General features: G+C 45.3%; 1 long non-coding RNA gene across 1 annotated transcript; it reads right to left on the minus strand.

Annotated features, from left to right (window-relative positions):
* Positions 1 to 5,723: 5,723 nt before the first annotated feature.
* Positions 5,724 to 23,713, minus strand: LOC148135916 (uncharacterized). The gene is made up of 3 exons (XR_015754920.1): positions 23,579 to 23,713; positions 9,856 to 9,973; positions 5,724 to 6,043 (listed from the first exon to the last, which is right to left on the minus strand). It is a non-coding gene; the product is annotated as an uncharacterized LOC148135916 (long non-coding RNA).
* Positions 23,714 to 24,856: the final 1,143 nt, after the last annotated feature.

The raw sequence follows: 24,856 nt of genomic DNA on the forward strand, positions 1-24,856 counted from the left end.
ACATCAATTTCTCACCGTAGGTGAGGCTGAGAATGAATTTGTAAATACAAATATTCCAACCAAAACCACTCACAGGTCAGGACCTGTTTCTGCTGCTGCCGTCACTCACAAGGAACAGGAAAATAAAAGTTCAGTCACGAAACTTACAGGAGCATAGAGGTTATAACCACCAGGAAATGCTGAACAGCTCAAAACGCTTTTCTCAAGAAAAGAGGAGGCTGAGAGACAGCCTTTTACAAGTAGGAAGCTATGTGTTTTTGTGTTCAGAGATCTGATATTGGAATCATTGGGTCTGAAGCATGGTTCACTGCCCCAGGTCATCAAAGTTGCTACCTAAATGTGCATCTTTCTGTCTATCTGTCTGAGTTAACAATCAGATAGACAGGTCAGTGTCTGAGTGTTTTCCCAAATCCCTGATTGAATCTGTCTCCGCCCACAATCTCAGGTGCCTCACCACTCACTGGGTCACAAAGAAACTCTGCCGTTACAATGAGAAATGTCTTTGCTGTCGCCGCTCCTCGTGCTTCCGCCTAATCCCCACTTCCCATCATTAAATCCCAGCTGCCTCTTGTCCACCCACATGGGTATGTTGAAGAGCATGACAGGAGATTGGATTAAACCGAGAGTTCAATAGCCAGAATGAAATAGGAAGAAGGAAATAAACCGGGTTTGTGGATCCCAGGGAATACAGACTCCAGGCTGAACACTTTGTGGGCATTCCCGCAGTAATACGAAACAACATTCCATGATGAGAGTTAAACCCGGGTGGCAGGAGATGGAGCCACTGACCATTAGCAGGTTTAGCTCAAACACAGGAGGTTTGTTCAGTCAGTAACAGTGTGTTAGACATGGAGGTGAAGTGTACAGTGAGGGGAAATGTTGCCACAAGCTGCAGATGGACAACTTTCACTGGAACAGGAGGAGGCCATTCAGCCCTTCAACCCTGCTCTGCCATTCAGGATGATCATGGCTGATTTGTGGCCTAACTTGCAATTTTCAAAACCCTCCAAACTCATCAATAAACTCCTCTGCAACAGACAAGATGACTATCTGCAAATGCTGGGAAATCAGACACAAAAACAGAAATTGCTGGAGAAATTCAGCAGATTTGGTCGCATCTGTGGAGAGTGAACCTTTGGGGTCAGGTGACCAGCTGCAGCTGACCATTCTGCCTTTTCTGTAACACTCTCTGGAACAGGTTCTGGTGCGAGGGGGATGAGGTTGTCAATAACAACTGGGAAAATAGGAGGATGTGCTCAATCAGAATAAAACCCATTTTGGAAAAAGTGAGGACTGCAGATGCTGGAGATCAGAGCTGAAAATGTGTTGCTGGAAAACTGCAGCAGGTCAGGCAGCATCCAATGAGCAGGAGAATCGACGTTTTGGGCATAAGCCTGAAGAAGGGCTCATGCCCGAAATGTCGATTCTCCTGCTCCTTGGATGCTGCCTGACCTGCTGCGCTTTTCCAGCAACACATTTCAGCGCTAAAACCCATTTTGGTCTTGCACTTTTAATTCAACTGCAAACATTATTCATTATCATTTCCAAAATAGGATAATAGACCATAAATCAACTCTTAATGTCACTGGGTCTAGGAAACTGTTACTTCTGACCTGGTCCAGCCGGCATTTGAATCCAGACCCTAAATAATGGGGTTGCCTCTGAACCATCTTCTGGGCAGTTAGAACGTATGACAAATGCTGCCCCAACAAGTGATGCTGTGATCCCATGAACAAACAAAATAAATCCGATCACTGTGGTTACCTGTGAACTCGCCGGTGTTTCATCAAGCTAGATATCCGAGTGAACTGCTTCCCACACTCAGAGCAGGTGAATGGCCTCTCCCTGTTGTGTATTCACTGGAGTACAGTGAGGCTGAATAATGTCCTGAACCCAATCCCAGATTGAGAGCACCTGAATTGTCTCGCACTGCTCTCCTGTGACCGGGAGAGATGTAGTCACTATTCCAGCGTATGGTGGGTAGAGATATCTCCAAAAGGGATCTAGTGAGAGTAGATCAGGACAAACTGTTCATGTGCATGAAAGAATCAATAATGAGGAGGCACCGATGTAAAGGAATTGACAAAAGAAGCACATGGGACATGAGGCAAAATGTTTTCATGTAGAGAATGTTTATGGTCAGGAATGCACTGCCAAAGAGTGTGGTGGAGTCAGGTACAATGAAGAAGATAGAATTGAACAGTCATTGGAAGAGGATGAATGGGAATATTTATAGGGTAAAGGCAGAAGAATAGCATTCAGTGAGGTGATCCTTTGGAGAACTGATGAGCCAATCAGCCTCCTTTTGCACTGTAATAATTCTGTGAACAATTAATTCTGCGCCCTCGAAGGAAATATCAGGGCAGGGTTTGCAAAGAGGTCAGATTGAATGAGGGTCTTGGTGAACAAAAGTGAGACACAGATACAGAAAGGTTTTGGGATAGATTGAATCAAATGTTATCAATTTGCACAGCCACCAACATTACAGCAGTTACAAACAGGGGTGATCAAGAGCATGGAATAAGAGCAGCAACTAAATCCTAAACATTTATGCAGCTGAGGGGGATGCTGGGTAAAGATACCACAGTTAACGCTTATTTCATTCTAGACACACCAGCTAGGGAGCACATCCTTGCAGTATTTATCCCATCGAGCTCTTGAAGAAGTTTGTTCATTTCAAGTGTTTCCTTTTCGATACTCCAGAGAAGACAGCTTCATGCTCTGCAATCTCTCCTGCCAGGGCAATGCTGCTGTTAGAATTCAATTCACTGCGGGTTGTTACTGGTTGCTTCATGGACTGGAACTGGCAATTGAGACTGTAAGGTCACTGTATAAAATATCTTCAATTGTATAGCCAGATTGCCAGACACATGAGGGGCTTTAAGAAAATAAATCTTAACTTACGGGCATTGAGTGTCCATTGTGTGGGCATCCTGTTTAGATAAAATCTATTGATAATTGTTAGAATTGACTTGCAATGGCTCCGGCAAAGTGGTCAGAGCATTATGGCAACAAACTTCCCCTGGGTTAGAACTCGTACATGATAGAATAGGTGTGGGTCCTTCTTGTAAAGTTATTCAAAATGGTCCTAATTTACTTTCAGAAACGAGTGAGAGAAAGGCACATTACTGAGGTCAATGCATTAGTCCAAAATTAGAAATTCAGGAGGACTGAAGTGAGAGCTGGTGTTGGGAGTTGTAGTAATGATATGGAGAAACTTTAAGTTTTACAAAGAGAAAGCTCCACATGGGAAACTCAGCTTTAACATCACATCAACTACAGGGTCGTCCAATTCCGCAGGTCCTGATCCTTATCGGTAATATGGAAAGGGAAGCAGCATGCCAAGAACAGAGAAATCATTCCTATGCTCTGCATGCAGTTGAATGTTTAACCGGTCATGTGATTTGCGAAGACACCAATGTGACGGGACCAGGGCTAGGGTATGTAAACGTGGGGACTGTGGGAAGGAATTCGCTTACCCCTCCCAGCAGGACACACACCGACAGTCACACTGGGGAGAGGCCATTCACCTGCCCCACGGATGGGAAGGGATTTACTAAATCTTACAATCTGCTGAAGGACCAGAGAGGGCACAGAGGATATAGACCCTTCACCTGCTCCATGTGTGAGAAATAATTCATTCAAATCTCTCACCTGCAGAGACATCAGTGCATTCACTGGGGAGAGGCCATTCACCTGCTCAGTGTGTGGGAAAGGATACACTAGGTCCACTGAAATGCTGAAACACCGAGCTCACTCTGGGGAAAGGCCATTCACTTTCTCACAGTGTGGGGAGACATTCACTCAAGTGCACTACCTGCAGTGACCCCAGAGAGCTCACTCTGGGGAAAGGCCATTCACTTGCTCCCAGTGTGTGGGGAGAGATTCACTCAAATGCATCATCCCCCGAGACCCCACTGAGCCCACACAGGAGAGAGGCCATTCAGATACTCAGTGTGTGAGAGGGAATTCAGTGATTCATCCTGCCCCTGAGACCCCAGTCAGCTCACACAGGGGAGAGGCCATTCAGATGCTCAGTGTGGGAGAGAGGATTCAGTTATTCATCCTGTCCCCTGAGACCCCATCGCCTTCACACTGGGTAGGATCGTCTCTGCGTGACAAGGGATTTGCTGAGTCTTCAACACGACTGAGAGCCCAGTGAGTGGACACAGGAAAGTGGTCATCCACCTGCTCTGTGTGGGGTAGAGTTCACACATCACTGCAGGACTCTGATTCTGGAGTTACTGTTCATCAGCGTCAGAACTGACCTTGTACATGATGACACTGTTGGAGTATTGATGTTGTGGTTGTTAATCACATTAACTGGGCTGTAGTTGACTGAATTTATATTGCCACTTTCTGAATTTTGGGATGTCTCTTTGGGCAGTAAGTCTCCACAAACAGCAATGTGACAGTGAGCAGGGATCATCTATTTTGATTTAAATTGTGACTGTAGCACAGCTGCTTCACAGCATCAGGTACAAGGTTGGAGTCCAGCCTTGGTCAACGGCCTGTGTGGAGTTCCCACATTCTCCCCATGATAGTGTGGGCCCCCTCCAGGTGCTCCGGTTTCCTCCCACAGGGTAAAGATGTGCAGGTTCGGTGGATCAGTCGTGCTAAATTGCCCACAGTGTCGAGGATTGTGTAGACTAGTGGATCAGCCATGGGAAATGCAGTGTTACTCTGGATTGGTCTGGGTGGGATGCTCTTCCGATGGTTGGTGGGATTTGATGGGCCAATGCTCTCCTTCCACACTATAGGGATTCTATTCTATGATTGAGGATAAAGGCTACACAGCAGGGTGTCCTTGGAGAAGGAGCATGTGGTGTGTATCAATGCTCTCAATGCCTTTAGATAGAGGTGGGCACCCCTTTATCTCCAGCCCTGCCCCCTCACCACTAACTCTACTTTGATTTCGTCCTTTCCCACTCTCCCACTCGTAATGGTTTGCTTTGCCCATAATGGGCTTTGTTTATAAATATTCAATTGGTTATTCAGGTGGTTTACTGCTATAATGGCATAATGATGATTTTGATGGTGGGAAGGTTGCTGTGATAACACTTCTGGGTCGGAAAAATGGGGAAAAAAGAAAATTCCACAGCTCACAGAACGAGAAGTGAAAAGCAGTTAAGTCAAACCAAAGGTTCCGACAGGGGGGGGGAATATCTCCCTGGAATTTGAGTAACTGGAAAGTGATGGTGTCCGGGAGTCATCGGGATTTTGTTTTATACGGCGTTGAAATTTTAAGACTGTTATATTCAGATCGTTTTGTTTCTTTTCTTTTCGTTTCATTTATCGTGGAATAAACTCTTACATGTTTTAAAACCAAATTTACAAACTTTGCATTAAAGACAAATGTTAAACAAAGTCCATCAAACCATCCCTCACTGAAAACTGATGTGGAAGTGCAATCTCCTGGAGAGTCCCTGTCCTGCCCACTCCTTCCTACCCGGGCTCCATGGTTATATACAGAGCTGGGAGATAGGGGCAGGAGGGGGGCTTTCGGCTTTTCAATCCTGCGCCACCATTCAATGGGAAACAGCTGACCATCCAGCTCAGTCTCCTGTTTCTGCTGTGTTCCAAACCCCTTTGATGCCTTTACCTTTAAGAACTATACCTAAGTCCTCCTTTAGCTTCATTGCCTTTTGTTCCAGTGCCGTTGCTGAGTTACTGTGTGGGTATGGCAGGGGTAATGTGATAGTTCTGCCTCCTGGAGGATGCACTCAGCATCCCTCATCATCCTGCAGTTATAATCAGGTTTCAGTAAATAGAGATAGAAACCATTTCCAGCATATGGGCATCACTGGCTCAACCAGCATTTATTCCCCATCTCTAGTTGCCTTGAGAAGATGGTAGTGAGCTGCTGTCTCGAACCAATCGCAGTCCATTTGGTGCTGATAGACTGACAATGCTGTGAGGGAGAGTGTTGCAGGACTTTGGCCGATTGACTCTCAGTCTTTGGTTCGTCAAATGCTGGTTAACTTAATCACAATCTGCACATGATTTTGAGATTTCAGTCTGTGAATCTTCACCATCTAGCACCCTATATAAAGGAATATGTACAGGTTAGAAATTCAGAACAGACATTTTTAGTTTCTCTGGAATATATTTTTCCCAGTCTTTCCCTAAAGCTGTAACTCTGCAGCCCACTTACGCTCTCCCTCCATTCTGACTCTGCTACCCCTAATGTACACCCTCCCCATTCTCATGGAGTTGCTGATAAATAGATCCATGCCACCACTTCCCGTCCCTGGTTAGACTCTGCACCCTTTCTGGGTTCACTTCCTTTCCCTTCAGTTGCTGCAAGTCAATAATGTAACAGCAGAATGAAACAAAAGGAAACAGACAGGGAGGTGACAGATCCTGGACAGAACAGGAAACTTCAGTCTGGGAGAATGGGTTAGATCATCCATGTTTTCCCATTGGTCGATTACCAGCATTATGAGGCATTGGGGATGGAACTTGGTCCCACGTGGGTGTGGTGACACATGAATTCCCCGGCAGATCAATACTAAAAGCTGATATGTTACTCCTCCAGCCAATCACAGTGTGAAGTATTTCCCACTAGGTACGCCAAAGCACATGCTCCAAAGCCCACCCACATTCTGCACATGGACAGTGCCGGGTTTCCCCACTCACGTGTGGTCCCTGCCTCAGGGATTGTTGGAGTTGTAGTCCCCAGGAAGCTACTTGAGCCCTGTCTCTGGAAAGTGAATGAAAAGTGTGGGCTGGAGGGTGTTGTCTATCAAACCCCATTCAGACACACAGGACATATGGGCTGTCATTGGGTTTCACTGAGACATTCGTTTCCACGACCTGATTTCTGACGTGAGGAATATAGATTCAGCAAATTGGGTGAGAGAGAGGTTAATAAGGAGGAGCAGATTTTAAGCAGAGGTAGCTGAGTGGTTAGCATTGCTGCCTCACAACGTCAGCGATCTGGGTTTGATTCCAGCATTAGGCGACTGTGTGGAGTTTACACATTCCCCCCCATGTCTGTACGAGTTTCCAGCCGTGCTCCAGTTTCCTCCCATAGCCCAAATATGTGCAGATTAGGTGGATTGCCCATGCTAAATTGCCCAGTTTCCATGCATGTGCTTTTTAGGCAATTAGCCACGGGAAATGCAGGGTTACAGGGAATGGGTGGGTCTGAATGGGAGGCTCATCATAGGGTTGGTGTGGACTCTGCACTATAGGGACTCTATTGTTTTCTCATGAAGGAGAATGTACTTATCTCAATGTGTTGTGAATCTGTGGAATTCCCTATTCAAAATGCGGTGGATGCCAGGACAATGAGCAAATTTAATGAAGAGATACAGATTTTTAATTTTCAATGAGTTGAAGGGTGAGATAGAGCAGGCGAGAAAATCCAGCTGAGACCGAGGTGAGCTCAGTCATCACGGTATTAAATAGTGGAGCTGGTTCGAAGGGCTGCATTCCCTCTCCTGTGCCCAGTGCTTATCTTCTTACGTTAATAACTGGAAAGCTGAATCCAAAAATCACCACCTTCGCCAAAAGAGATTTGCAGGAAAAGTAGGATAGTCAGGGGGATTAGCATTTCAAACTTAGAAGATGAGGAAGCGTGTAGGAGATAATGATTTTGCAATTTTAAACTGAGGGGAGACAGTGATTTATGGTTTTAGATTGTGTAGTAAATTCACACCGTCCAGAATACTCTGTTGTGAATATCTATCCTGTACTTTATTACAAAGCCAAGGTCTTTGACAATGAAAACCAAAACACCCAGGTAACATCGTCTCACCTCGTAATCTGATAAAAGACTTGTGATAAGTATGGTCAAATTTAGAATACAGTTGGAAAGCGGGAAGATTAAATCCAATCCAGATCCTGTGCTTAAACAAAGGAGACTACAATAGGATGAGGCAGGAGTTGGCTAATGTAGACTGGAAGCAAAGACTTTACGGTGGGACAGTTGACGGACAGTGGAGGAATATCACCGAATTTTTCAAACTGCTCAGCAAAAGTATATATCAGTGAAAAGGAAGAACTGTAGGAAAAGGAGTAATCTGCCATTGATGGCTAAGGAAATAAGGGAGTCTATCAAATTGAAATAGAAAGCATACAAATTGGCAAAGACCAAGGAGAAACTAGGAGATGAGAAAAACTTTAAAGATCAACAGAAAGCTAGATGGGATTGGGGGAGAAAAGTGATGAGCAGCTATCCCCAGGGACAGAATAGCAGTTTACACTGCTAGCGGGGAACCTATTGTGTGGGGAACATATGGCCTCTGTAATTGTTGAAGCACTTAACTGTTACTACAGAGATAATCCTGATCACGTTACAAATAACAGCACACTCCAAAAGCTTGTACTTCCAAATAAACCTGTTGGACTATAGCCTGGTGATGTGTGGTTTTTAACTTTACCCACCCCGCTCCAACACCGGCTCTTCCACATCAGAATCCTGACAGACAGCCCCACTGAAACTGAAATGCCTGTCAGATACCTGACTGAGCCACAGGGGCGTGGGGGAGGGGTATGTGGTTTAACCACAAAGTGTTGAGCTGAACTCGACTTTCTAACTGCCGTTTCCATGGAGATAATACTGAGAGACAGCGTCCCATTCAAAACCACAAACCACAAAGGTATAAGAATGGGAGTGGCACATCGGACAGGCGGGGAGTTACCTGATGCTGCCTGGAGGTGTTCTGCATGTACACTATCCAGGTAACTGCCATGTCTCATCAATAAAGACTCAAAGAAGACCTCTCAGAGTTCTGTGCCTAGTTATTCCTATCCAGCAGGGTTCAGGAATATGAGGACACAGCAGTCAGTCTTCACAGTGGAGGATACGAAGAACATGCCAGTAATTGATAAGGATACTGAGGAAGGTGAGGACCAAGAAACAATCATTATCACGAAAGCGTTAGAGTTGGACAAACAAATGGAGCTAAAGGTAGACAAGTCTCTTTGCCCTGATGGAATACATCCCAGGGTGCTAGCAGAGATAGCGGGAGAAATAGTAAATATACTTGGAGTCAGAGTCCTACAGCAGAGACAGGCCCTTTGGTCCAACATGGCCCATGCCGACCAGAATGTCCATCCACGCTAACCCCATTTCCATGCACTTGGCTCATCTGCTTCTGAAACTTTCCTATCCATGTATTTGTCGAAATGTCTTTTACATGTTGGTAACAGACCCGCCTCAACCACTTCCACTGGTAGCTCAGTCCGTATACATACCACCCTCTGTGTAAAACAGGTGCCCCTCAGCTTCCCTTTCATAATTTCTCCTCTAACCTTAAACTGATGCCTCCACTCCTTGATTCCCTGGGAAAAAGACTGAATGCATTCTCCTTATACAAGCCTCTTATACACTTCCAGAAAAGATCCCCCCTGTTTCCTCTGCTCTAAACAAAAAAAAAATCCTCACTTGCACAACCTCTCCCGCTAACTCAGACCCCTGAGCCCTGGCAAAAATCCCTGTAAATTTCTTCTGCACTTTTTACAGTTTAATAATTGAAACCTACATTACATTCATCAGATTTCCAGTGTTTCCCAAAGGCACTGGAGCCGACGAGACAACGCCAATGGATTAAAAGCCACGATCGATAATTAAGCCCTTTACAACAGTCCCGCTTTCATAGTTTTTTTTTCCATGGTGCAGGTATCGTGGTGTCTTTCTGGTTGCATGATTAATTAAAAACTTGTCCTCATACAAAACAATTCTGTAGCTTAATTGTTCCTGGGAAATGTGCCATGTTTCTTCAGACTTTTAAAAACAAATGAACTCTCTCTCCACAGTCACCACACTAACACGGACTTGGCTGCGTCTCAGTAATGTTTCCAGTCACTCTGACATTTGAAATATTCGCCCATGGACAGAATACACACCTTTCCTTCCACATGAAAAGGCCAATGATATTCAGATCGGCACGGATCAAGTAACCATCAAAACGGAACAGGAAGTTCAATTTGAATTTCTCATCCACAAATCCGCCCTTTCAGAACCCTACAATAGAGAAAACAGGTCACCACCGTTAGCACAGGATGGAAATTCATAAAACAATTATAGTATTACATTGTAGTTTCTTTGTTTTCCCCAAAGCTGAAAATCTCAGTCTCACAATTGCTCTCTTCTGTGAACTGAAATCCAAACCAATCTCCTCACTCCTTCCCACCACACCCATTTCCAACACTCTCTCCTCTCTTTTAATTCAGTTTCCTCGCTCCTGCCTGCAGACTAAGAACCAAAAAAGTGGGCAGCACGATGGCACAGTAGTTAGTACTGCTGCCTCACAGCACTAGGGTCCCAGATTCGATTCCAGCCTCGGGCTCATTCTCTCCGTGTCTGCGTGGGTTTCCTCCGGGTGCTCCAGTTTCCTCCCACAATCCAAAGACTGATAGTGCAGGTCAGGTGAATTGGTCATGATAAATTACCCGTAGTGTTAGGTACTTTAGTCAGAGGGAAATTAATCTGGGTGGGTTGCTCTTTGGAGGGTCCGTGTGGACTGGTTGGGCCAAAGGGCCTGTTTCCACACTGCAGAAAATCTAATCAAATCAATGAGTCTGACTCAGAGCCTCGTGGGTGTTGATGAATACTTCCCCCACCTCCCAGGGTGTCCTTCCTGGTCAGATCCACATTGATGTTTTCCCCCCAATCTGGAACGTCTTACTCATTTCCCCCACTCCGACCTCTGATGAGAACCATCCTGCACACACTGTCCAAATCATATCTGGTTGAACTAAAATGAAACAGATTAGAACTCTAATTACAGGTCCACCCCTGTCCCTTTCCATAACATTCCTGAATCATCATAAGAATGCTTCCCCATTGACACTTTGGCCACTCGTCAGGATACCAGGGAAGGGGCCATTCCGCTGGGTCCTGTTTTCAGAGGGAGGAACTGCCAATGACAGATTAATCCCACACACCCACAGCCTCCCTGGCACTGACCCATACTGCACATACGCCAACAATTGCCCAGCACTGCGCCTGTGCACTGGTCTCGCCTCCTACATCACATGCTCCAGATCACACGGGAGCCTGGGTGATTGACAGCAGCTGCTGCCCAATAGGGTGGAGGGGGCGGGGCTGGCGGACTGGGACAATGGGATTGAAAACCATGAATGAATGTGGAGGACACTGGGGGATGGACAGGTCAGTGAGGGACAGGAGCAGTGCAGCAGCAGGAGGGGATCCTGGACAAACTGAGCAATGGGAGAGTCTGACAGGAGAGAAACTACAGGAATGTTCTGGTTCGAGGCTCAGGCAGGGACAGCTGGAAGATAGCATGGCCTGGTGGCTTGGGCACGTTTTCTAATCAGCCTCTTCAAAGCCGCTGTTACCAAACCCTGAACCCAAGAGGCAGATGGAGTTTAATTTAGATAAATGGGAGGTGCTGCATTTTCGAAAAGCAAATATTAGCAGCATGTATACACTTAATGGTAGTAAGGAGACTATCACTACTTCTTTGTGGGCTGGTGGGAAGAAGGGAAGATTTTCTCAATCTCACTCACATGGAAACTCCATGAACTCCTCCCACTTACTTTCTACGGTGGGGATGGAGACAGAGCAGATGGGAGTGGGTTAGGGATATAGGGACTGCCTTTCAAATGGAACTCACCTGTGTTGGTGATATCAACAAGACTCAATACACAGTCACTAACATAAAGCTGGCGTGCGTGAACTTTATCCAGAATATTAACACCCATAACTGGGTGACGCAGACCCCAATGTACAGAGTTAAGTCCTGGATATTATAACACCTTTGTGTGTGAGAAATTACGTCTCATGAACTTGAGTCAATTTTTTTGAAGTAACAACAAAGTGGATTGATGAGGGCAAAGCGGTGGAAATGATCTACATGGACTTCAGTAAGGCGTTCAACAAGGTTCCCCATGGAAGACTGGTTGGCGAGGTTAGATCTCATGGAATACAGAGAGAACTAGCCATTTGGATACAAAACTGGCTCAAAGGTAGAAGACAGATGGTGGTAGTGGAAGGTTGCTTTTCAGATTGGAGACCTGTGACCAGTGGGGTGTCACAAAGGATCGGTGCTGGATCCACTAATTTTCATAATTTATATAAATGATTTGGATGCAAAAATAAGAAGTAATGTTAGTAAGATGACACCAACATTGGAGGTACAGTGGACAGTGAAGAGGATTATCTCAGATTACAACAGGATCTTGATCAGATGGTTGAATGTGCTGAGGACACGCAGATGGAGTTTAATTTAGATAAATGTGAGGTGCTGCATTTTAGAAAAGCAAAATATCAGCACGGTGTATACACTTAATGGTAAGGTCCTCGGGAGTGCTGCTGAACAGAGAGACCTTGGAGAACAGGTTCATAGCTCCTTGAAAGCAGAATCGCACGTAGATAGGATAGTGAAGAAGGTGTTTAGTATGATATCCTTTATTGGTCAGAGCACCGAGTATAGGAGTTGGGAAGATATATTGCGGCTGTACAGGACATTGGTTAGGTCACGCTTGGAATATTGCATGCAATTCTGATCTCCTTCCTATCAAAACAATATTGTGTAACTTGAAAAGGGTCAGAAACAAATTACAAGCATGATACCAGGGTTGGAGGATTTGAGCTACAGGGGGGAGGATGAATACACTGTTTTCCCTGGAGGTTCAGAGGCTGATGGGTGACCTTTTAGAGGTTTATAAAATCAGCAGGGGCATGGATAGGGTAAATACACAAGGTCTTTTCCCTGCGGTGGGGAGGAGGTACGATGGGAGGTTGGAGACAGAGGGGAGAGAGCGAGAGCGGAGGGTGACCGTTATTTTGTAGATTACAACGCAACCCTGTTCCTGTTTTCTCCCTACCCCCTTCAATCTCTCCGAAGGGCTCAGAACAAGTGCACAGTCCTTGGAAAGTAGAGCTTCAGGGTGATCAAGTGCTGAAGGTTGTATTTGGGACGCTGACCTTTATTGGTCTGTGCACTTATCAATAAATGGACCTGGGTTCAATTCCACTGTCTGGATTCATGTCTGTGGCCACAGACACGCCTGTCGCTGACCCTGACTACTGGATCCCCTGTCACTATAGCTCTGCCATTCTCCTTCCTGCAGTTCTGTGCAGCGGAGCTATCTGTGGTGTCATGTCATCATCTGTTGCTGATTTCCCCGAGACCCCAATCCACCTGTTCCCCACTTGTAGAATCCCAAGCGGTGCACAATATCTGTCTGAGAAGGGGAACGATGACTGGGGAGTCCTGCACTTCCTTCCTGAGCCTTTTACTTGATCTGATGGTCACCCATTCCCTTTCTGCCTGTGTAACCCTCACCTGCAGTGTGACTAACTCACTAAACATGCTGTCCATAACATTCTCAGTATTGCTCCACAGTGAGTCCACTCTCAGTTCCAGGTCTGAAAAGCAGTTTCCCAGTAGTTGCACATGGGCACTCTTCCTGCACATATAGCCGTCACGGACACTGGAGGCGTTCCTTATTTCCCATATTTTGCAAGAGGAGCACACCACTGGTCTGAGGTATGCTGTCACAACGTCTTTCTAGTTTCAGCTGGTTACTCCCATTAAGAGAATTTAAATGACCTAGCAACCTTCCTTCACTTCAAACATTTCCATGATAATCAAAAGCCCGATCTTTACTTAAGACGACATTTTACACTTTTAAAAACTGTTAAAAAAAAACTCAGCAGGTATCGCTTACAACTTGGCTGTTCCCATTGGGAACATGTGAATTTCTGAATGGCCTGAACTAAAACTGAAGCTGAGGTTCACCTTCTTCCTGTCTCACCTCGCTCTGTTTACACCCAACTCCAAAACACTCTCATTTTTGCCAAGCAGCCCTCACAGTGCAGCCCTGTCATTTTCATTGTCTGCTCATACCTACACTGCCCTCAGCCTCCTGTACTGTTCCAGTGTGTCTCAATGGGAGCTCAAGAACAGCATCTCATCTTTCAATTCAGCCCTTTGTAACCCCAGAGTCAACATGGACTTCAGCAGTTTCTGGATGAACAGACAGTTGTGAGAACCTGGAACATTTCACCTGAAATGGTGCTGGAATTTGAGTCCACAAGGAATTTTATTGAGAAGTTTGCAGGGAATTGAAAATGAGGAGTTTACAGGTTAACATCATGAAGTGGGTGATTGGGTCTAAATCTGACAGTTCCTAGAAAGAGACGAGGTATAATTTGGATCAATTTGTTCTCCATCTCAGGCTAATACCTCCTTCCACATCTGCAGGGTCCAGAATTGAGCACAAACCCCAAGGGTGATCCAACCACAGTTTGAACATCTTTCTTCTTTTTGCTTGAAAAAAAGATACTTGCACACAGACAGAACAGACACAACTTTCACCTTCCACAGTTAAATGTCAATGGTATTCAGATCCTGATGACCCTGCTGATGATAGAAAATTGCTTTTGAGATCCCTGTCTCAATTATTCTCAATTAATATCCTATAAAATGAATTGAAAAAACAAAACTCACAGTCAGTGCAGGCTGAACAGTAAAGACAAATATTTCTCTTGGTATGTGTTTGATGTTTAAATGCTCCTCTTCAAAACAGCCGCACCCACCCAGGAAGAGGACATGTCCATGTGCCTCTCTGTACCTTGCCCCCAATAAAGATGGCGGCCATAACCCAGGACCTATCAACGCCTGAGGGCCACAGCCATTTTCCCTTTTGCTGTAAACGTGGGACCAAGAGTTCTAATTCAGGCCTAACTACATGTACAGGGTGTAATTAAACCCTCCCAGTCTAAACCGGATCCAACTCCCCTTTCCTGTTTCCTCTTCCTGCACACACCAAGGGTCATTCTAGGTCCAGTGACCCTTCCTCAGAACCGATGGCAGCTGGGACAATTAGAATATCTACAGTGTGGAAACAGGCCATTCGGCCCAACAAGTCAACATCCACCCTCTGAAGAGTTTCTCAACCAAACCCATCCCCCGACCCTATTATTCTACACTTCCCCCGACTAATGCACCTAACCTCTACATCCCTGAACACTACGAGAAATTCTGCTTGGCCAATTCACCTAACCTACATACCTTTGGACTGAAGGAAATAGGGGTATAAAGAGTAGATAATAGGTGAGGTCAGTGCCCAAAAGAAACAGTAACATTTGGAAAGACAAAGGAGTGGATAACAATCTGGTGGGAGGGTGCTTGGCTGTTAATGAATGGCACAGGAACCTGTGTCTGGCAGCATCTCAGTGGAGGTGGTGGAAATGGCAGCTGATGATCTACGTTCTGCTACAAAAAAGACCCTGAACTTCCAGCTGCCTGCTACTTTAACACACGAGTCTGTACCCTGGCCAACATCTGTCTCATGCTTACTGCAATGTTCCAGTGAAGCTTGATGCAAGCTGGCAGAACACTCCAGGACATACCAAAACGCCCCGTATTTCAAGGACTGCAATTTCCCTTCCTGTGTGGTCAACAACACTCTCCAGTGTATCTCCACCACTTCCCACACCTCTGCCATTGAACCACACCTCTCCAACTGCAACAAGGATAGAACCCCCTAGTCCTCACCTTCCACCCAGATACAATGTACCTGCAATTGCACCACCTACAATCAGATCCCACCAGAGGTATATTTCCCTCTCCATTCCTTTCAGCATTCCACAGAGACCATTCCCTGTGAATTCCCAGTCAGATCCATCCACCATCCACTCCCAGCACCTTCACTTGCCAATGCAAGAGGTGTAAAACCTGTGCCCACATCTCCCCCTCACCCCCAAAGGATTCTTCCACATCCAGCAGAGATTTTCCTGCACATCCAACCACCTTACCTATTACGGCCTTTGATTTCGGTGTGGTCTCCTCTCCACTGGGGAGTCAGGACACCAACTTGCGGAATGTGTCAGTGAACATTTCTGCGATGCATACACCAACCAACCCCACCATCCTGTGGCCGACCACTTCAACTTCCCCACCCACTCCGCCAAGGACATGCAAGTCCTGGGCCACCTCCACAACCAAATCCCAGCCACCCGACGCCTGGAGGAAGAAAACCTCATCTTCCACATTGGGACCCTTTAACCACAGAATCAAGGTTTCCTCATCTCCCCTCCCCTGCCTTATCCCAGATCCAACCCTCCAACTCGACACCACCCTCTTGAACTGTCCCACCTGTCCATCTTCCTTTCCAATTATCCACTCTACCCTCTCTCCATTACCCTCCATCTATATCTACCTATTGCCTTCCTAGCTCCCTTCCCACCATCCCAACACATCCCTCTTATTTATCTCTCAGCCCACTTACTACTCCCCCTCCCCCACCAATCCCGGTATTCCTGATGAAAAGAATATGCCCAAAATGTCAATTCTCTTGCTCCTGAGATGCTGCCTGACCTGCTGTGCTGTTCCAGCGCCACACGTTAACGCAAGCTGGAAGAAAAACAACTCATCTTCTACTTGTGGACCCTGCACACCTCTATCCCCAGTATCAAATTCAATAATTTTAGGTTCTGAACTCTCCAATGTCCTTGCGCCCGAGCCTTTTACCCCACATACCAGGCCTTGTTATCACAGCCTACCATTACACATTACCTATGGTTTGCCACTAACAGTCCCCATAAACAGCTATTCACCCTCCACCAGCCAAATCATTATCCATTCCTTTGTCCAACTGCTCCCATCTCTTTGGACTCGATCACCACCTATCATTTACTCCTTACCCCTACCTTCTGCATATAAACTGACATTTCTTTTCAGTAACATCAGTTCTGAGGAAGGGTCAGCAGATCCAAAATATTAACTCTGATTTCTCTTCACAGATGCTGCCAGACCTGCTGAGCTTTTCCAGTCCCTTTTGGTTGTTGTGTGAGATTTACAGCATCCGCAGTTCTTTTGGTTCGAATTTACAAGGAATTTCTAATTCAGGTCTAGCAGCCTAAAGCCATGTATTTATAAACACTCCCAGTCCACAATAGTTCTATTTCTTCCCCAGACTTTGCAGTCTCTCCCACTCCCTTCACACTCACTAGGTCCCCTCTCACCGGGACACTGAGCCTGCACAGCTTATGGCCACAAGTTGGCCTGCTGGACCCATCTCAATTCACTCCCATTGGCTGGAGGATGACGCCTATTCTCCTATTGGTCTGAAGCTGCTGTCAATCACCGGGGCCCCATTGTGACATGAGTGGGTTCCTCCCATGAGCATCGGATGCTGAGGGGTGACCTCATAGAGGTTTATAAAATCCTGAGGAGTATGGATGGGAAAAATAGACAAGGTCTTTTCCCCGGGGTGGGGGAGTCTAAACGAGAGGGTGTAGGTTTAAGGTGAGAGGGAAAAAATTTAAAAGGGACCCAATAGGCAACTTTTTTCACACTGAGATTGGTACGTGCATGGAATCTTCTGTTCAGGGAAGTGGTGGAGGCTGGTACAATTACACCATTTGGCATCTGGATAGGTATGTGAATAGGAAGGGTGTTGGCAAATGGGACTAAATTAGGTTGGGATATCTGGTCGGCATGGACCAGTTCGACCAAAGGGTCTAATTCCATGCTGTATGTCTCTATGACTCTGCCCTGGGATGAGCTTCATCATTCACAGTGAATGGGGCAGTAACACTGAGCACAGGGGTTTGTGGCTATTCAGCCCATTGGGGATGTACTCTCTCCCGCTGGAGATGGTGCCAATCTATCCCAACTCACCTCCCATTTGTCTGTAGCCCTCCAAATCCTTCCTTAAAAAAGTTAAATTCCAAATTTGTTTTGACAATAACTACTGAATCTGCATCCAGCTCTCGGTCAAACTGTTCCAGATGCTAAGATCTTAGTGAGTAAAATAATCTTCACATTTTTAACCTGCATTATTTGCCAGTTACCTGAAGGTAGTTACTAAAAATTGTGACGTTAACAACTTCTCCCTCTGTCTCTCGGTAAATTAAATATCCTGGAAACAATCCTGCTCCTGGTCGAAATCACTGCCTAACCTTCTCAGCTCCAAGGAGAATTATCTGACCTTCTGTTAACTCTCTATAAAAGAGAAACCCATCTTAATTTTAGTAGTGCCATAAAGATGTACAGCAGAGAAACAGACCCTTCGATCCAACTTGTCCATGCTGACCAGATATCCTAAATTAGTCTCATCCCATATGCCAGCTCTTGGCCTATATCCTTCTAAACCTTTGCTAATCACATACAACATCTCAAAGGCATAATTGGGTAAATGTACCAGCCTACACACTTCCTCTGGCAGCTCACTCCATACACGTACCATGTTCAGCTGGAAAACATTGCCCCTTAGATCCCTTTTAAATCTTTTCCCTCACACCTGAAGCCTGTGCCCCCAAACTTTGGACTCACATATCCTGGGAATAAGACCCTGGGATTTCACCCTATCCATGCCCCTCATAATTGTATCCAATGCTCCAGGGGAAACAACCCCAGCCTATTCAGCCTCTACCTATATAGCTCAAACCCTCAACCCTGGCAAAATCTTTGCAGATCTTTTCCAAGCCCCTTCAAGTTTCACAATATCATTCCAATAGCGGGGAGACCAGGACTGAAAACAGAATTCCAGAAGTGGCTGAATCAATGTGCTGTGCAGCCGCAAAATGACGTGCCAATTCCACTACTCAATGCACTGACCATTAAAGGCAAGTACACCAAACATCTTCTTCACTACCCTGCCTATGATTCCACTTTCAAGGAACTATGAACCTGCACTCCAAGGTCTCTCTCTCCCAGGACCTTCCCATTAAGTATATAATTCCTGCCCTCATTTGCTTTTCCAAAATGGAGCACCTCACATTTATCTGAAATAAACTCGATCTGATAATCCTCAGCCCATTTGATTGAAGTCCCATTGTACTCTGAGGTAACCTTCTTCGCTGTCCAGTGCGCCTCCAATTTAGATGTCTACTGTAAACCCACTAACTATACCTCATATTCACATAGAAATCATTGATATAAATGTCAAATTATAAATGACAAGCAGTGGACCCAGCACCGATCCTTACACCATATTGCTCATCACAGGCCTCCAGTCCGAAAAGCACTACCCTCCGTCTCCAACTTTCCAGCCAATTTGTATCCAAACAGCTGGTTCTCTCCGTATCCCATGGTGTATAACTTGCTAACCAGTCTGTTATGTGGAACCTTTTTGAATGTCTTTCTGAAGTCCAAATTAGTAATTTATGTACAAAGCCATGCTGACTATCCCTACTCACTTCTTGTCTTTCCAATGACATATAAACCTGTCCTTCAGAATTCCTTCCAACACCTTGTCTGCCACTAACTTCAGGCTCATCAGTGTATTGTTCTCTGGCCTTTCCTCATCACCTTTCTCAATTAATGGTGCCAGTCTTGCAGCACCTCACCTCTGTCTATCAGTGATATAAAAATCTCAGCGAGGGGCATGGCAATCACTTCCCTAACTTCCCACAAAGTTTTGGGATACACCTGATCAGGTCCCACAGATTTACTCAGCTTTATGTATAAGACATCCAGTACAACCTCCTCTGTAATATGGACAGTTGTCAAGTTATCACTATTTATTTCTCCAAAGTCTCTAGCTTCCATATCCTCTTTCACTAAAAGCTGACATGAAATCCTCAGATAGTATCTCTCCCACCTTCTGTGGTTCCACAGACAGCCTTGTTGATTTTTCAGGGTCCGTATTCTCTGACTGGTTACTCTTTTGTCCTTAATGTTTTGTAGAATCTCTTTGGATTGTCCTTAAACTTCTTTCCCCCCAAAGCTATCTCATGTATCCTTTTTGCCCTCCTGTTTGCCCTCGAGTGTACTCCTACTGCCCCTATACTCCGAGGGATTCACTCAAACCCAGCTGTTTGTACCTGCCATATCCCTGCTTCATCGTTTTGACCAGACCCTCAATTTCTCCAGACACACAGCATTCTCTATACCTACCAGCCTTGGCCTTAACAGGAACATACTGTCTATGTACTCTTGTTGTCTCATTTTCACAGGCCTATGGAGGCAATGGCAGATGAGGACATGGAAACAGTCATTCTCAGTAAAGAGGTAATGTTGGGAAAGATAACAGCCCAAAAGTACATGGGTCTCCTGGCCATGATGGAATGCATCCCAGGGGACTAAAAGAGATGGTGAAGGGAATATTGTCCTTCATTGCCAGAGGGATAGTTATGCTGCAGCTGTACAGGGTGCTGGTGAGGTCACACCTGGAGTACTGTGTACAGGTTTGATCTCCTTACTTCAGCAAGGATGTACTGACACTGGATGGGGTGCAGAGGAGGGTCACTAGTTTGAGTCGGGAGTTGAGAGGGTTGGTATATGTGGAGAGACCGAATAGACTGGGACTGTACTTGTTGGAATTTAGAAGAATGGGTGGTTGTATTGGAAAAAATAAAATTAAGAAGGGAATAGATAAGATAGAAGCGGGGAGTTTATTTCCATTGGGGGAGGGGCGGGTCAGCCGAGAGAGCATAGCATCAAAATAAGGGGGTATCTGATTTAGGACAGAGTTGAGGAGGAACTTCTTCAGTAAAGGGTTACGAATCTGTGGAATTCCCTGCTGAGTGCAGCAGTTGACGTTATCAACTTGAAAGACAAAAAGTAGATTTGCAAACAGGAAATGAATTAAGGGTTATAGTGAGGGAGCAGGAAAGTGGAGCTGAGGCCATGAAAAGCTCAGCCCTGACCTTATTGAATGGCAGTGCAGGCTTGAGGGGCCAGATGGTCTACTCCTGCTCCTATTCCTTCTGTTCCCATGTTCCCACTTCCCAGCCATCCCTTTACCTGGGGGTTGCAAAGAAATATTGAACGTTCTCGCCTTGTACCGTCAGAATTCACCTTTGTCCAACTTCGAACACCAACTTTTAGATCTGGTCTATTATTTTCTGCAACTATTTTAAAACTAGTAGAATTATCGTCAGAGAATCCCAAGTGTGGAAGCAGGCCATTCGGCCCATCACATCCACACTGACCCTTAGATCCTCCTACCTTACCCCTGTAACGCTGCATTTCCCGTGGCCAATCCACCCAACCTGCACATCCCTGAACACTGTGGGCAATTCAGCCTGGATTATCCACCCAACCTGCACATCTTTGGACTGTGGGAGGAAACCAGAGCACCCAGATGAAACCTACACAGACAATCTCAATAAGGTGATCATCCTGTTCCTATTTCCCAGTTCCACCCAAGTAAGTTCATCGGGTGAACCCCCATGAATATCCTCCCTAAGCACAACAATAATGTTATCCCTAATCAAAAACACCATTCCACCTTCTCTCTTATCCCCCTTTCTATCCTTCCTCTTACATCTATTCCCTGGAACATTAAGCTACCTGTCCTTTTCAACCTAAGATACATTTCTGTAATACCCACTATATCCCAGTCCCATGTTCAAAACCATATCTTAAGCTCATCTGCTTTCCCTGTCAAACCTCTTGCACTGAAATAAATGCAGTGTGCAGTGCTATCAAAAGGACAGACTGATGGGCAGAGGGGGTGGGATGGCCCTGTTTGTGAGGGATGACGTTCAGCCCCTTGCAAAGGGGGAGACACAGAATCAGGAGATGTACCATTAGATTGGAGGGTGGCTAATGTTGTCCCAATTTTCAAGAAAGATGGGAGAGAGAAAACAAGGAATTATAGACCGGTTAGCTTGATGTCAGTGGTGAGAAAGATGCTGGAGTCAATTATAAAAGATGAAATTATGGCTCATTTGGATAGCGGTAATAGGATTCGTCAGAGTCAGCATGGATTTCCTGTCGGAATGGCAGGCAGTAACTAGTGGGGTACCACAAGGTTCGGTGCTGGGACCGCAGCTGTTTACAATATACATTAATAATATAGATTAACGTATTAAAAGTAATATTAGCAAATTTGCTGATGACAAAGCTGGGTGGCAGGGTGAAATGTGAGAAGGATGTTATGAGAATACAGGTTAACTTGGACAGGCTAGGTGAGTGGACGGATGCATAGCAGATGCAGTTTAATGTGGATAAATGTGTGGTTATCCACTTTGGAAACAAGAACAGGAAGGCAGATTACTATCTAAATGGAGTCAAGTTTGGTAAAGGGGAAGTACAACGAGATCTAGGTATTCTTGTACATCAGTCAATGAAAGCAAGCATGCAGGTACAACAGGTAGTGAATAAAGCTCACTGCATGCTGGCCCTCATAACAAGAGGAATTGAGTATAGGAGCAAAGAGGTCCTTCTGCAGCTGTACAGGGCCCTGGTAAGACCGAACCTGGAGTATTGTGTGCAGTTTTGGTCTCCACATTTGAGAAAGAGCATTGTGGCTATTGAGGGAGTGTTGGGTAGGTTCACGAGGTCAATTCCCGGAATGGCGGAATGATCATATGTTGAAAGATTGGAGCGACTGAGCTTGTATACACTTGAGTTTAGAAGAATGAGAGGGGATCTGATTGACACCTACAAGATTATTAAAGGGTTGGACATTCTGGAGGCAGGAAGTATGTTTCCACGGATGGGTGAGTCCAGAACCAGAGGACACAGTTTAAAAATAAGGGAGAGGCCATTTAGAACAGAGTTGAGGAGAAACGTCTTCACCCAGAGAGTAGTGGGCACATGGAGTGCACTGCCCCAGAAGGCAGTGGAGGTCAAGTCTCTGGATACTTTCAAGAAAGAGATGACTAGAGCTGTTAAAGATAATGGAATCAAGTGTTACGGAGATAAGACAGGAACAGTATACTGATGGTGGACGATCAGCCATGATCATAATGAATGGTGGTGCTGACTCAAAGGGCAGAATGGCCTATTCCTGCACCGATTGTCTATTGTACCTTGTCAGTTCTACCTCATTCTGTGCCTTGCCCTTGCCTGCCCTTGCCTGTCTAACTTCTCAACTGTACCAGCCTCAGACTTACCTCCTTTCTCACTATCTCTTTAGGTTTACCCCCACTCCCTCACTGGATTAATGCCTCCCAAGTAGCACTAACAAATCTACCTGCTTGGACATTAGACACCTTCCAATTCAGGTGTAATCCATCCTTCTTATGCACGTCAATTCTACCCGAGCAGAGATTTCAATGATCCAAAAATGTGAATCCTTCTCCCCTGTATCAGATCCTTGGCTGCGCATTCATCTACTCTACCCTGCTAGTCCTACTCTCACTAGCATGTGGCACCGGGAGTAATCCAGATATTACTACCCACAAGGACCTGCTTATTATCCTACAGGCTAATTTGCTATATTGTCTCATCAGGACTTCATCCTTTTCTCTTATGTCATTGGTGCCAATGTACAGCGACCTCCCACTGATCATTCTCCCCTTTCAGAATACTCTGCAGCCTCAGAGCCATCCTTCACCCAGACAGTAGGGAGGCACCACCCCATTCTGATGTCTCACTGTTAGCTACAGAAACTGCAGTCTGTGCTGCAGACTAGAGAGCCCCCTATCACCATCGATCGCGTGGAACCTGATATACCTCACATTACACTAGATACTTGGCTGTCAGTGCGATATTCCCCTGAGAGTGTAACCCCCGATGCTTTCCAAAACAGTATACTTGTTTGAGATGGACATAACCACAGAAGACTCCTGCACTACTTGCCCTCCACTCCTCCCTTTCCGAGAGGAAACCCATCTACCTGACTGGATCGGAAGTTTTCCTAACTTTCTGAAACTGCCACCTATCACACCCCCTGGCTCCTGTAAATTCTTCATTACCTTTAACCATCGCTCCATCTGATCCATGAAATCCTACAGGATTTGCATCCTCACTTCCTGCAGACAATCAGGATCATTGAAACTTTCCTTAATCTCCTACATCCAACAGGAAGAGCACATCACTGTACGAATGGCCATCTCTGCACCTTAACAGTCCACAGACCCAGAAAAAGGCACACAGTCTTACAGCTGTACAAAACACTACTCTAGAATAAATTAGTACCAATATTTTATATTAAAAAACTTAACCAAAGTATCATAAGATGTGTATTTAAAGATATAAACCGTCGCCCTACTGAATGTTGTAGCTTTACTAAAATGCAACAGACTAAGTTTTATCTTTGAAGAGACTGAAACCCACTGAGTCACAGATAAACAGCACTAAACAGAACCTTCGGTCAAATTTGTCCATGCCGACCAGATATCCGAACCTAATCTTATCCCTCTTGCCAGCACCTGGGCCATATCCTCTAAAATCTTTCCTATTCATGTCAAGTATCCAAATGACTTTTAAATGCTATAACTGTCAGCCTCCACCACTTCTTCTGGAAGCTTATTCCATACACGCACCACTCTCTGCGTGAAAAAGTTGCTCCTTAATTTCCTTTTATATCTTTCCCCTCTCACCCTCAACCTATGCTCTCTATTTCTGGACTCTCCTGCTCAGGGAAAAGACCTTGTCTGTTTACCCTATCCATGCTACCAATGATTTTATAAACCTCTACGGAGGTCACCCCTCTGTCTCTGATGCGCCAGGGAAAGAAAGCCCCAGACTTTTTGCTCTCTTCCTGCAGCTCAAACCCTGGCAATATCCTTGTAAATCTTTGTTGAACCCTTTAAAGTTTCACAACATCCTTCCTATTGATGGAGAACAGAATTGCACACAATATTCCAAAAGAGGCCTAACCAATGTCCTGTACATGACCTTCCAACTTTTATACTCAATGCTCTGATCAATAAAGGAATGTATTCCAAACACTTTCTTCAATATCCTATCTACCTGCAACTCTACGTTCAAGGACATGTGAACCTGCACTGCAAGATATCTTTGTTCATCAACACTATCTAGGAATTTGCCACTAAGTGTATCAGTCCTGTTAAGATTTGCTTTTCCAAAATGCAGCACGTCACATTTATCTGAATTAAACGCCATCTGCCACTTCTCACCCATCTGAACAACATCCTGTTGTAATCTGAGGTAACCCTCTTCGCTGTCCACGATATCTCCAATTTTGGCGTCATCTGCAAACTGACTATCTATACCTCCTACGCTCATAT

This window comes from Chiloscyllium plagiosum, unplaced genomic scaffold (assembly GCF_037043375.1).
Source record: "Chiloscyllium plagiosum isolate Xiang-an unplaced genomic scaffold, Cpla_swu_hap1 HiC_scaffold_48, whole genome shotgun sequence".
NCBI lineage: Eukaryota > Metazoa > Chordata > Chondrichthyes > Orectolobiformes > Hemiscylliidae > Chiloscyllium > Chiloscyllium plagiosum.